Source organism: Sminthopsis crassicaudata, chromosome 3, assembly GCF_048593235.1.
Source record: "Sminthopsis crassicaudata isolate SCR6 chromosome 3, ASM4859323v1, whole genome shotgun sequence".
Lineage (NCBI taxonomy): Eukaryota > Metazoa > Chordata > Mammalia > Dasyuromorphia > Dasyuridae > Sminthopsis > Sminthopsis crassicaudata.
Genome location: NC_133619.1, coordinates 598003436 through 598009932, shown reverse-complemented (window position 1 = coordinate 598009932; position 6497 = coordinate 598003436).

The following is a 6497-nucleotide window of genomic DNA, read 5'->3' as shown; positions in this document are numbered from 1 at the left end:
TGAAGGAAGGTCTCCCGTGGTGGATCCGCTGAAATGTAGAAAATATTGAAAATCAGCCTCCATCATGCATAGGATTGCCCCTCCATAGGTGGTTGGCCTTCCTATACACTTAGGTCAGACGATGCCCACCAATACATAGCAAGCCTTGTTCCAAGTTCTAACCAGGCTCCCCATAAAAGCGCATTGGTAAATGTTTAACAACAACTCGGGGCAGAAGGGAGTGGGATGAATGAAAAGCAAGATACAATTCATCTGCATCATTGACAGTTTCTTTATCACTTTTCTACTTTTAGACAATCAACAGAACAATAAATCAAGCTCTCATTTGCAGAGTCTGCTGATTTCCAAGTATAAATGAGCATGCTGAAAATTTAACAATAAGCTTCAAGCTGGCTATAGTATAACCCTGGTTCCAAACCAAGATTCCTCACACACACACACACAAAAACTTCTTGAGATTCCTACAAGTATATTATTTCTCTGGGCCTCAGTTTCCTAAATAGTAAAATAAGGGAGTTGGACAAGATGACTTTGCAGCTCTAAATCTGTGATTAATGCTATAATGCAATAACCACAGTGGAGAGCTAAGTAACATCTACTAAAATCTTGGGGATACTGCAGAGCCACAGCTATAATCATGCCACTGGGAATATTGGAGTTGGTTGATTTTCTTGATTTCTGCCTCCTATAATTTCTCCCTGTCCTATAGCTAAATTCTTCTAGTTCTCTGATGCATCCACTTCTTGCCTCAGTGTCCAGTACTTGACTTTTACTCTTCTACCCTATCATCTGTCAATCTCTTGCTCCCCTAAACCTTGACACTGACCATTAAACTCATTTCACTTGCCACTTCTTCATCTCTTCACCTTTCCATTATTATCTCCCCTCAATAATCTTATCCTCTCCAAGTTCTTAGTCCCCTCTCCACTGCTTACAACCATCCTCCTCTCACCCATTATGAATTCTGGAAAACCTGCTCTACTATCAAATGACATAATACTTGTAAAATGGTTAGCACAGCACTTAACATAGTGGGAGCTATATAAGTACTTATTCTTTACATTTCCTCCTTTTGATCTTCTCCCCTGTTATTGAGAGGATAGAGAGCTAGATTTGGAGTCAATAAAATATTTCTATCTTCTCCCCTACTGTTGAGAGAGTTGAGTGTTGGATTTGGAGCCAACAAAACCCAGGTTCACATTGTTAAAGAAAAAATATTAATACCAATATTGTATTCTGTGATTTGGGCTCATCTTCCAGAAAAAAAAAAATATTTTTTTTCTAAGCAAAATATCAAGAGAAGAGTTAATAAATTACCATACAATTATCTGATTTGTGATAATAGACTTGGCAGTCTATTACTTAGCAACCAATAAAACCAAGCATAATTTAGACAATCTTAATTTCACAGAAATTAGCTCTTTTGGGGAGACCAAGACTGAGCTTCAGGTAGAAAGAAGTCCATTCATCATTTTAAGTACAAACAAAACGAGGTTGCTTAGGTGTACCTGAAAAGTAAAAGAGCAAACATAAAATTATGGTCCTTTTCAAATAATTCAAATAAAATAGATTAATAATCATTTCCAACTTCCAAACTGGCATAGTCCAAGATTTCAAGTAACATTTTTAGGAATCTTGAGCAAGAAAATCATAATTTGTAGCAATGCAGTTCTTGGTTAACATTAGGAAAGTTGAACAGATTAACTTTCTTATCTCCTTATCTCTTGGACCATTGCCTCTTAAAAAATCCATGGGATCCCTCCCAGAGATCTCTATCTTGGGAAGAATGTCTTTGGGTTAGTGACCATAGCCAGTTCTGCTCCAGAGAGTCTAAGTTAAATTTTTATCATGAGCATTCACATCAGAAATCAGCAGTCACCATAAATCAGAGCTTGATTTACTGTTTTATTGATCGCCTAGGCTTAAGAAAATGGTAGAGAAATATTAATAATTCAAGTTAAACAAAATTGAAAAGGTACCACATGGTCATCTCAATAGATGCAGGAAAAGCCTTTGACAAAATACAAAGCTAAACAAAACAAAACCCTTCAAAGTATAAGCATGCAGTATAAGCATAAGATCTTTTTTTAATAAAATAAAAAAGCCTCTAAAATCCAAAAATCATGTGCAGTATACAGTAGGTGCTTTTCCAATAAACATGGGAATGAAAAAAAGAAGCCCACTTTCCCATTATTATTTGATATAGCTCTGGAAATGTTAACAATAGCAATAAGACCAAAAGGGAAAAAAGGGAATTAGAGGAATAAAGGTAGAATAAAGAAGAAATAAAACTATCCCTGTTTGCTAAGATATGACAATTTATTTGGGAAATCCTAGGTAATCAGCAAAGATTACTAATTACTAATTACTAAATTAGATAATAGCCTCAGCAAAATTACAGGCTATAAAATAAATCCTCAAAAATCAACAGCATTTCTATAAAATAATAACAGAACACTAGAAACAATAACAGAGAATTCCTATTTCAAATAACTTTAAAACTACATAAAATAACTATGAATATAAATGAACTTCCTACAGTACACAAAAGAGTTACATAAATTCAATTACAAACTATTTCTTAAAGAAATATGAAACTAATAGCTGGGGGAGCACTCAATGCTCATGACAAAGCCATGCCAATACTACCAAATCTAATTTATACTTTTAATACTCTGACAATCAAATTATCTAAGGAATATCTTACAGAATTTAATAAAATAATAACAAAATCCATCTGGAAAAATATAAGATCTACAATATCAGAGGATAATGAAAAGAAGTACTGACAAAAGGTAAATAACCATTTCAGATTCCAAATTGTCTTATAAAGCAGCAGTCACCAAATCCATTTGATATTGGTTAAAGAATAAAGATAGATCACTTGAACAGATTAGATGAGAGAGCTTAAAAAACAGTGGACCTCAATAATCCAGTTTTGAAATTACTTAGGAGGAAAAAACATTAGCGCCTTGTTTCAAGTTCTGGCCTATAACATAATAAGCCACAGGGAAAACTGGAAAGCAGGGTGGTACAAATTAGGTGTAAACAATACTTTACACCATATTCCACCACACATTCCAAGTAGATATACATATATTAAAGATCATACTACCAAAAAATTAGGAAAGAAATATTACATTTACTTCTGACAATTATGAATAGATATTCTTAACCAAGCAAAAGGCAGAGATGATAACAAAAGATAAATAAATTTAATGACCTGAAACTGAAAAGTTTCTACAATATTCATATATAACATTAATTCATCTAGGATAAGAAATGAAGTGGTCAAATAGGAAAAAATGTATCAACTGGAAAGGGTTTGGTATTCAGGATACACATATAATAAATAAATAAGTATGATTAATAACCATACCTTAAATAGTCAAAAGAAAGGAACAAACATTTCTTTAAAAAAAAAAAAAACAACAACAACTCTAAAATATTCACAATTCACAATGTGAAAGAATGTTCCAAGGCATTAATGGTCAAAGTACTACAAATCAAAACAACCCTGGAATTTTACTTTACACCCTGAAAATTTACTCCAAAAAAAAACCCCAAAATAGTAACAATTATTGTTGGAGGAATTGTGAAAGGATAGGCATACATACATATATATTTGTATATATAATATATATATATATATATATATATATATATATATATATATATATACACACACACACACACACACACACACACGTGTGTGTGTGTGTGTGTGTGTATTGTTGGTGGAGCTGTGAAATGGAATGACCATTTGGAAAGCAATTTGGAATAAAGCAAATAAAAGTGGTTAAAATATCCATACCCTCTGAACCAAAGACTTCATTACTGGGCTTATACCCCAAAAGAAGAAATCGATAATAAGAAAGTCTCTATACACTTCAAAATATAGCAGCACTTTTTGTGATGGCTAAAAATTGGAAACAAAGTAAATGCCCATCAAATGGAGAATGATAAAATAAATTATAGTACATGAATATAATGGACTAATTCTTTGAAAGAAATGATGTATGAGCTGAATATAGAGAAGCATGGAAAGATCTATATGATTTGATGCTGAGTGAAGTAAGCAGAACCAAGAAAATAAGAAATTACACAGTAATTATAACCAAATTATAACCAAAAAATCAAAAGTGAATCTAATAAAATTTTAAAGAGCAAAAAGGACCCACATGAAGAAATATGAAGAGATATTCCCAATCCAAGCTTTTATAGAAGTGAGAAGTTCAGAGGTGGTGTGACAGTTTTCTTACCTTTTCAAACTATCAGTCAATTATGCTGATTTTTCGTTTTTCTTAAAAATGCTGTTTATCATTTGGGACACCTCTTTGGGAGGGGGAAAATGAGGGATATTTGGAATATTTATGGTGATATAAGAAACAGAAAATAACAATAAAAATTATATTTAACAAAGTAGAAAGACATGGCTGTCTCTTACGCCTAGAATATTCTCCTCTTCTCTTCTTCCTTGCTCTCTGGCTTCCTCCAAGTTTCAGCTAGAATCCTATTTTCTACAAGGTCTTTCTCAGTCCTTCTTAATCTCAGCAGCTTCCCTCTGAAATTACCCCAGTTTATCTTGTATATATATTTACTTGCATGCTGTCTTCTCCATTAAACAATGAGCTCCTTGGGAGCAGGAACATTTGCTTTTTGTTTGTTTGCCTGGATTTTTTTTTTTGGCCTTTTTTAGTATCTCTAATAAATGCTTGTTGAGTGACTGGCAATTTGTCCATTCATGCCATATTATATAAGTTTTGCTTATATCCACCTGGAAGTTTGCCAGAAGGGGCCCATCAAACATACTAGAAGCCTTTTCCATTTCTTTCTGACAGGAAGTGCTAGTGGAATATTTGGTTATCCATCTCTTGAATCTGTACATGACCATCCTATCTTTTCTTCCAATCATACAATTCCTGTATGACATCTTTTATTCTTATTCTTTGAAGTTTCTCGTTCATTACCTGTTCAAGTCTATTTATATCCACCATGCTCCATCTTTCTTTCATTGCTGTCTGATTCTGTGTCTTTCTGTCGTGCATAAAGTATGTTTATTACAGAATATATAACGATCAGAAATGGGATGTGACTCTAAATCCAATTAGCAAAGGAAAAGGGCTGTTTTTCTTCCCTATCCTTCTCCAGAAAGTTAGTTCATGTTCCTATGTTATAATTGTGATCCTTTGGCCCCTTTCCTGGTGCCCTTGAGTCATAAGACTGAAGAAATCCCTTCCTGAAGGCCACAAGAAAATAGCTTGTCATTATGTTAATTATCCAACAAGGGCAGGCAAATTTTGTGCAATACACCAGGCTGTACTTTAGTTAAGGCAAGAGCCGGTGGTCTTTTCAGTTTTTCTCTAGTATAAGCATGGGATAATTTTTCTAAGAGGCTGCAGTAACCCTAAATAGCTCAGTCCACAAATATATAAACTACTTCCCTACATATCCCAGCCCACACTTCAATAGCAGTGTTTAACTGCTTAGATGAATACCCAGGGATCAAATTCAAAAGCCAATCTGCTCTTTGAGTCTAGCTACCCAACCAGTTCTAAAACCATCTGATTTTAATATTGCTGGTCCACACCTCAACAGGAACTATTGAGACATCAAGAGTTTTGTTAAAAATCAATTTAACTATATCTATAGCCTTTCCCTCTTCCATTGGTTTAGCAATTCTTTTAAAAATAGGATTGAGTGTAGTCTAGCATGACCAGTTCTTCATGAAGTCATGCCAGCTCTTTATAATCACTGCTTCCCTTTCCAGATATTAATCAACCATGTAAATCTTTAGTAAGAATTTCCATATGAAATCTACAGCCTATACTTGGCTCAAGAAATCCCATTCTGTCTGGGTTTTCTTTCTCAGTGCAGTATATTCCTCAGATTCAGTTAGCCTGCTGTAATAATATGAATAAAATAGAAAGGAAATAGATAGAAAGCTTATATGGAAGCAGTCATATCCAGACATCTCCTAAATCACTTCCTCATGGACTTTTCAGATCTTTGGATGAAACCAGTGATAATAAACACTCATAGCTCGTGGAAAGTGTATAAGGAAAAGGAGAATCTACATTCTACCTGTGGATCTAAGATTAAAAAGAGGGGAAATTAAGACAAAAGATGAAAAAGCACTTGTGCTGGAACTGTGGGCCCTTATTGCACCTGCATCAGCCACCACTCTTGCAGCATCCACATCAGACAGATGGTCACAATTCCCAGCTCTCTGGAGTTGTCTGACAATCTACTCAGTTTTCCAAGGTGGTTCCAAGGCCTAATCTATATATGACCTTCAGAAACCTCTGTATTCTTGACATGTGTCTATACTTCTTTTCTACTAGAACCCTTGATATCCTTTCCATTAGATATGTATCCTAAGCCCATGGCTTTATGGGAAACAAGATCTTTTGTAGTAGTGCCCCCACTGCCTTGGGTTCATTGCAATATAGAAAGTGCTTTTGACCTTTTTTATATCACAAACCCAAGCTATATCC